The sequence below is a fragment of the Petromyzon marinus genome, unplaced genomic scaffold (genome assembly GCF_048934315.1).
Source record: "Petromyzon marinus isolate PM22_M1 ecotype Great Lakes invasive population unplaced genomic scaffold, UKy_Petmar_22M1.pri1.0 PM_G_Scaffold_30, whole genome shotgun sequence".
Taxonomy (NCBI): Eukaryota; Metazoa; Chordata; class Hyperoartia; order Petromyzontiformes; family Petromyzontidae; genus Petromyzon; species Petromyzon marinus.
The window spans coordinates 2,483,052-2,491,348 of NW_027422873.1; the positions used below are offsets into that span (position 1 = coordinate 2,483,052).

Here is an 8,297-nt window from a genome sequence, read left to right on the forward strand (position 1 = left end):
CCTGGGCGCTCTCAGACGCTGCTGCTGCTGCTGCACCACCACCAACACCACCGCCGCTGGCTGTGGTGTTGGTGGTGGTGTTGGTGGTGGTGTTATTGGTGGTGGTGTTGGTGGCGTTGGTGGTGGTGGTGTTGTCGGTGGTGGTGTTGGTGGCGGTGGTGGTGGTGGTGGGGGTGGTGGTGTTTGTGGTGGTGGCGGTGGTGGTGGTGTTGGTGGGGGTGGTGGCCGTGGTGGCAGTGGTGGTTGCGAGCAACCCGAGGAGTGGGCGGTGGCAGTGGTGAGGGCGGCTGGGACGCCGCGCTCACTCCTCACGCTGCTCACTGACCGTGAGGACGACGACCAGGTGAGACCACGGGTGGGGCGCACAAGGATATGTGTCTGTGTGTGTGTAGGTCGACTCAGCCTCAAATGAGTACCTGGAGGGATGTGTAAACATCGCCGCTAGGGAGACAAAGGCGGCCGGGCATGGTGCTGGCCACCCACCCCCTCGTGTGCTGTGCCGGCCTTTAAAGGCGCTCGCTAACAGCACTTGCCCCTACAGTCTGTTAAGGCTATACGGGGTATCTTTGTCTGTGCGCGGCACGGGCTAGAGAAGAGATGGAGTGACGTGGTACAAGAGGATGTGGAGCTGAGTCGACTTCCCGATGACTGGTACCAGCGGTGTAAAAATCGGCCTCTGTGGAGGAGGCTCGTGAAGGACGCTACTGGGCAGTTGGAGGCAGTCGCCCTCCAACAACAACGGAGGGCGGAGGAGCGACGCTCAGAACAACGAGCGGAGCGCCGGGTGGCTAAAGCACAGCAGGTTGGCACAGGAGGGGGCACAGGCGGTGCATCAGCCAGTCATCTCAGTCAGTCGACCCGTGGCACCTGGGTCTGTCCCTTGACCTGCCAGCGGGCGTTCGACACTTCACGTGGCCTCAAGGTGCACATAGCCTGGCACAAGCGTCGTGGTGACATCACCGCCACTTGGTGGCGTATGGCGGTTGTTGTTTGTGCATCTCCTCATCTCCCCGTGCCCCCACAGGTGCGTGCATATGCATGTGAGGTGTTGCAAGTCCTCAGCTCCAACCATGTTGGCGCATTGGCCCTCTGCAACAATGGAGGCATCGCGGCCTTCGCCAGCCTGCTGGGACGCACTCACAACCCTCACACCCTGGAGAAGATCACCGGTAGCAACCCACCCACACTCACCACCCACTCTCGCCACCCACACTCACCACTCACCACCCACTCTCGCCACCCACACTCACCACCCACGCTCACCACCCACACTCACCACCCATGCTCGCCACGCTCGTCACGCTCACCACTCTCACCACGCTCACTACTCTCACCAGGCTCACCACTCTCACCAGGCTCACCACTCTCGCCATGCTCACCACCCACACTCACCACTCACACTCACCACCCACCCACCCTCGCCACCCCTACCCCAGGCACGCTGTGGAACCTGTCGTGCCACGAGCCTCTGAGGGCTGCGCTGGTGGAGCTCTGCCTCCCGGCGCTGGTGGAGCTCGTGCTGGTGCCAGAGAGCGGCTGGAGGAGCAACGTTGGAGACAAACCCTCCTCACCGTCCTCACCCAGCTCGCCCGTCTCACCCTCCTCACTCAGCTCGCCCGCCTCGCCTTCCGCGGCGTTCTGCAACGCCTTGGCGTGCCTGCGGTAAGGCGCGCCGAGACAGACGTGACGGGGACGTTGCGGTGGACGCGACGGGAATGTCGTGGTTGACGTGACGGGGACGTCAGGGTTCACGTCACGGCGGTGACGTTGCAGGGAGTTGAGCTTGGCAGACCCGGACAGGCGGCTGAGCATGCGGCAGTGCGAGGGGCTGGTGGACTGCGTGCTGCACTTCATCCGCTCGGCACTCAAAGGGCACAACATCGAGACTCAGGTGACCCCCACACCAAGATGGGTAGTGGTAAAGTAGTGGTTAGCGCTACGAACCCGGCGACCCGGGTTCAATTCCCGCTCGTGGCCAACACCGGTGAAGATTATCTGAAATGGTCCTGGGCCTCCCCTAGGTGTACTCAGCCTCAATTGAGTACCTGGTGTGGTGTGTAAACATCGCCACTGAGCAGACAAAGGTGGTCGGGCATTGTGCTTGCCACCAACCCCCTCGTGTACCGTTCCGGTCTCTTCATAGGTGCTCGCTAACAGCACTTGCCCCTACAGTCTGTTGAGGCTATATGGAGGGTCTTTGTTTATGTATGTGTATGTATGTACACGTGTGTGGATGTATGTGTATGTGTATGTATGTCCGTGTGTGTGTATTGTCCGGCAAAAACAACCCCCTACCTCCTCGAGGTGCCGGACGGCAAAATTGTGGTGGGCAGTGCCGTGGGGGGAGGGCCAATTTAGATTGGCCTTTCCCTTCATGGCATTTGTTACCACCACAATGGCCAAAAGGGGGCTTTGGACCGGTGCGAGGGACTGGTAACCCCTCCACTTTCAATTAACTACCACTAAAATACGAGGTAATGCATTTATTAAGTTTGTGCCGGAGGCACCAGGGGTACGGGCGTCTATGACGTCTCCTGGCCAAACCCCATTTGGCGGAGCGAGGAGATTGAATCTTTATCCTCGGGGCTTCTTCAGAAACAACAAAAAGCCTCTACGGATGGCCACGTGGAATGTTCGAACGCTCATTGCGGAGGAGAGGCTTCCATTCTTTTGTTGGGAGCTGGACCGGTACCGCCTGCATCTCTATGGTATTCAGGAGGTCCAGGGGACCGGCTCTGGCTCCTGCCACCATGAGGGGTGGACAGTCCTTTACTCGGGGCAGGAGACTGCCAAACAACAGGGAGTGGCTCTTCTTCTGAACAAAAGAATGAAGGGGGCGTGGGAGTGTGGCGGTCAGGTGTGGGATGCTGTAATCCCCAGGCTACTTTGGGCTCGCCTTCCCATCAACCAGAGGCAAGGAGTGGTGGTCGTGGTTATGTATGCCCCCACTGAAGACGAACATCTGGAAGGATGCAGGCAAGGCCGATGAGTCAGATGGCTTCTATGACCTCCTGTCAAAGATACTGGCTAAAGTGGCCCTTCGGGATAGAGTCATCTTGTTGGGTGACTTCAATGCCCGAGTTGGTCATGATGCTAGCACCTGGTCTGGAGTGATTGGAGGGCATGGGCCAGATCAGCTCAATAACAACGGTAAGAGGCTGATAGATTTTTGTGCAGCCCATGGGCTTGTAATTACCAACACGCTGTTCCGGCATCGGCACATCCACACAACATCATGGATGCATGCCAGGTCCAAGTGTAACGAGTTCAACTGAGTCGCAGACGTTGTCTTGGGAGCAACACTTTATTCAGAAACTCAACGTAACATAACACAACCTACACTTGGGTGTTGAATGCTCATCTAGCCACGCTACGGCAGAACTAGACACGGTTCGCTATCCCGGCCCAGACCACAAGCTGGGTCCCGGACCACGTGGCTAGAGGCTTCTTCAACCCGACGTGGATCTTCATCACCAGTAACACGAAGAACCCCGAGCCCCTCCCGGGGCCCCCGTTATATCGGCCTGGGCTGGGGTTGGCTCCGCCCCTCGCCCCGCCCACCTTCCAGATCTCTCCGGCTCTTTCCCGAAGGCTCCCCAAGAGCTCTGCTATACCACGTGACCGCCCAGCGGCCCCCGTCCACCGGAGGCCCCCCTCCAATATCATCCGGTTACGTGTCGGCAGGCCAACCAGCGTATCATGCCCCAACGTAACCCTGGCTGGCTGACACTCCCTCTCGCTCCCTCACCGGGAGCCCGCACCGCACACCGCACATGGTGCCTCCACGCTGCACAGCGCTCACCCAAGCCCCGTGAGGGCTGGTACTTCGCCCAGTAAGCGGACTACACATAATGCCAAGACATTATCCGCTGCGGTTTCGTAAGCCCGGCACCACACAGTGACAATCACAGTCACTACACAAGCAAGACCATCTGCTGGACTACATTGTGATGGAACAGTGGATGCGGGCCCATGTCCTTGACACCAGGAGCTGATCTGCCCACTGACCATCGACTTGGCATCTTTAAGATGTGCCTGCCATTCTTCCACTCCGGTGGTGGGTGTACACCCAGGACCCCATTCAAACCCATAGTGGCATTGTCTCAGCTAGCTGATTAAAATTTCAAGCGAGAATTTAATCATCGCTTGCAGCTGGGGTTGGCATCATCCCAAACCTCCTCATGTCGAGGGGAAATGGGCGAGGTTTAGGACTGTGGCTTATGCAGCTGCAATGGCTTCTTTGGGTACACGGTCCAGACCTCCTCAGAGACCCTGGCTGACAAAGGAGGTGTTCAGGCTGGCTGAGAAAAAGTGACAGGCCCACTCTCATCATCTACAACATCCCATGTCAGAGAATGAGGAGGCTTACCGAAGCCTTCGCTCGGAGGTTCGTAGAGCCGTGAGGCGCCTTAAGGATGGTTGGTGGTTGCAGGTTGCTGAGGAGATGGAGTCTGCCCCAATGGCCTGTGATCACAAATTCCTATTTAACTCCATCAAAAAAGTAACCTGCAGCGCCACACCTATTACCATCATTAGGAGAAAGAACGGTGATCCAATCTCCGACCCCCAGGAACAGGTTTGCAGATTTGCTGAGCATTTTTGGGAGGTCCTGGGGGAGGGGAAATCCCCCAACCTGGAAAACATCGTGGCACAAAGTGAGGATGACCCTGCTGAGGCTGCGGTGCCTCATAGAAGAGGAAGTCACCCCCTGTGAGTGGCTGGCTGAGGTGCCATCTGTTGAAGAAGTACTGAAGGCGATCCGGAGTCTGAGACCAGGAAAGGCACTGGGTAGAGATGATCTCCCAAGCAAAATGCTGAGGGAGGGTGGCGTTTGAGCACAGACTGCCCTATATGACATCATAACAGCAGTCTGGACCACTGGACGGGTTCCGCAGGATTGGAAGGATGCCCTGGTGGTCCCCCTCTTTAAGAAGGGGGAACGCACGGACTGTAACAACTACAGGGGCATCTCATGCCTCAGTGTGCCGGGAAAGGTCCTGGCAAGGATTATTCAACATCGCCTTGTCAGGCACGCTGAGGCGAGGCTTGCAGAGCCCCATTGCGGTTTCAGGAAAGGGCGGTCCTGCAAAGATGCCATATTTTCTATCGGTCTGCTACAGCAGAAGTGTAGGAAATTCCACATCTCCGCTTTTTTGACCTGCTCAAGGCCTATGATACCATCAGTAGGCCTGGGCTCTGGGTTGTTCTTAGTGCTTTCGGAGTCCCTAACGCTCTGCTTATGATCATTAAGAAACTTCATGATGGTGAGCGGGCCAGGGTAGAACTTCGTGGCCGGGGTGCGACAGTGATGTCCTCTGGCTCCCACATTATTTAACATCTATTTTGACCACGTAGTTCGTGAAGCCTTCAATAGCTGTACCGGGGGAATCTCCATTTGGTACAGATATAAGGGAGGCTGATCGATGCCCAGGTGCAGTCACGGGATGGCTCCCTATTGCTCAACCACGTTATGTATGCCGATGATTTGGTAATTGCTGCTCATTCAGAGGAGGAATTGGAGATGCTGGCTGCTGAGACTGGAGCGTGCCACTAAGAGATGGGGCCTTACCATCACCCCCACCAAAACTAAGCACCTGCCTGGGTATTTTGTACCATCGGACACTCCACCCCCACAACTCCCAATCGGTGATGGGGCAGTTGTGGAGGGAGTGGAGAGATTCCCATATTTATTTTTTACCTACGTGACTTCACCGAATAGAACCAAAGAGTATGAGTTTCCCATACCTGGGCAGTGTGCTTATGACCGGCTCCAGTTTAACAGCAGAGGTCTCACTCCGAATCAGTCGAGCAGCAATATCTTTTCATCGGTTGCGTGACGCTGTGTGGAAGCTACCTGGTCTATCGCTCCGTACTAAGCTTCAGGTCTTCTCGGCCACGGTCATTCCCTCCCTTCTCTACGCTTGCGAAACGTGGACCCCCCTAATGGAACATCTTCACCGGTTAGAAACAGTTAGGCTGGCCTGCCTACGATCCATCCTGGGTTTAACCAGACTAGATTGTGTGAGGAGCTCACAAATCCTTGAAAGATCTGGGCAAGGTCCCATCGGTGAGCTCCTCCGGCGGGCAAGGCTGCGATGGCTGGGTCATGTAGCCCGCATGCCCAGCCACCGCATGCCGAAACAGCTTTTGTTCGGCCGGATCGAGGGGACTAAACGGGCGCGGCACCGGCTAGAGAAGAGATGGAGTGATGTGGTACAGAAGGACGTGGAGCTGAGTGGACTTGTCGATGACTGGTACCAGCGGTGTCAAGGTTGGTATCTGTGGAGGAGGCTCGTGAAGGACGCTACTGGGCAGTTGGAGGTAGTCGCCCTCCAACAACAACGGAGGGCGGAGGAGCGACGCTCAGAACAACGAGCGGAGCGCCGGGTGGCTAAAGCACAGCAGGTTGGCACAGTAGGGGGCACAGGTGGTGCATCAGCCAGTCATCTCAGTCAGTCGACCCGTGGCACCTGGGTCTGCCCCGTGACCTCCTGCCAGCGGGCGTTCGACACTTCACGTGGCCTCAGGGTGCACATAGCCTGGCACAAGCGTCGTGGTGACGTCACCGCCACTTAGTGGCGAATGGCGGTTGTTGTTGTTGTCTGTGTGTGTGTCTGTGTGTGTGTGTGTCTGTGTGTGTGTCTGTGTGTGTGTCTGTGTGTGTCTGTGTGTGTCTGTGTGTCTGTGTGTGTCTGTGTGTGTCTGTGTGTGTGTATGTCTGTGTGTGTGTCTGTGTGTGTGTGTCTGTGTGTGTGTGTCATGATACTGGAACCTGGTCTGGAGTGATTGGAGGGCATGGGCCAGATCAGCTCAATAACAACGGTAGGAGGCTGCTAGATTTTTGTGCAGCCCATGGGCTTGTAATTACCAACACGCTGTTCCGGCATCGGCGCATCCACACAACATCATGGATGCATGCCGGGTCCAAGCAAGAACATCTGCTGGACTACATAGTGACGGACCAGCGGATGCGAGCCTATGTCCTTGACATCAGGACCTACCGTGGAGCTCATCTGCCCTCTGACCATCGACTAGTCATCTGTAAGATGCGCCTGCCATTCTTCCACTCCGGTGGTGGGTGTACACCCAGGACCCCATTCCGACCTAAAGTGGCCTGGTCTCAGTTATCTGATGAAAGTTGCAAGCGAGAATTTCATCATCGCTTGCGGCTGGGATTGGCATCGTCCCCGACTGCTCCTGATGTCGAGGGTAAATGGGCGAGGTTTAGGACTGTGACTCATGCAGCTGCAATGGCTGCTTTGGGTACGCGGTCCAGACCTCCACAGAGACCCTGGCTGACAGAGGAGGTGTTCAGGATGGTTGAGAAAAAGTGACAGGCCCACTGTCATCGGCTACAGAATCCCACGTCAGAGAATGAGGAGGCTTACCGCAGCCTTCGCTCGGAGGTTCGGAGAGCCGTGAGGCGCTGCAAGGATGGGTGGTGGTCGCGGGTTGCTGAGGAGATGGAGTCTGCCTCAGTGGCCCATGATCACAAATCTCTATTTAACTCCATAAAAAAAGTAACCTGCAGCGCCACACCTATTACCATCATTAGGGGAAAAAACGGTGATCCAATCTCCGACCCCCAGGAACAGGTTTGCAGATTTGCTGAGCATTTCTGTGAGGTCCTGGGGGAGGGAAAATCCCTCAGCCAGGAAAAAATCGTGGCACAAAGTGAGGATGACCCTGCTGAGGCTGTGGTGCCTCAAATATTGGAAGAAGTCACCCCCCGTGAGTGGCTGGCTGAGGTGCCATCTGTTGAGGAAGTACTGAAGGCGATCCGAAGTCTGAGACCAGGAAAGGCAGCGGGCAGAGATGATCTCCCAAGCGAAATGCTGAGGGAGGGTGGCGTTTGTGCACAGACTGCCCTATATGACATCATAACAACGGTCTGGGCCGCTGGACGGGTTCCACAGGATTGGAAGGATGCCCTGGTCGTCCCCCTCTTTAAGAAGGGGGACCGCACAGACTGTAACAACTACAGGGGCATCTCACTCCTCAGTGTGCCGGGAAAGGTCCTGGCAAGGATTATTCAGCATCGCCTTGCCAGGCATGCTGAGGAGAGGCTTGTGGAGCCCCAATGCGGTTTCAGGAAAGGGCGGTCCTGCACAGATACCATATTTTCTGTCTGTCTGCTACAGCAGAGGTGTAGGGAATTCCAACAAGACCTACATCTCTGCTTTATTGACCTGGTCAAGGCCTATGATACCATCAGTAGGCCTGGGCTCTGGGTTGTTCTTCGTGCTTTTGGAGTACCTGACCACGATCATTAAGGACCTTCATGATGGTGAGCGGGC

General features: G+C 56.4%; 1 long non-coding RNA gene across 1 annotated transcript; it reads left to right on the forward strand.

The window, feature by feature from the left end:
• Positions 1-202: 202 nt before the first annotated feature.
• On the forward strand, positions 203-1,657 carry LOC142915365 (uncharacterized). Its single transcript, XR_012935911.1, has 3 exons — positions 203-343; positions 1,025-1,169; positions 1,437-1,657. It is a non-coding gene; the product is annotated as an uncharacterized LOC142915365 (long non-coding RNA).
• The last annotated feature ends 6,640 nt before the right edge of the window (positions 1,658-8,297 follow it).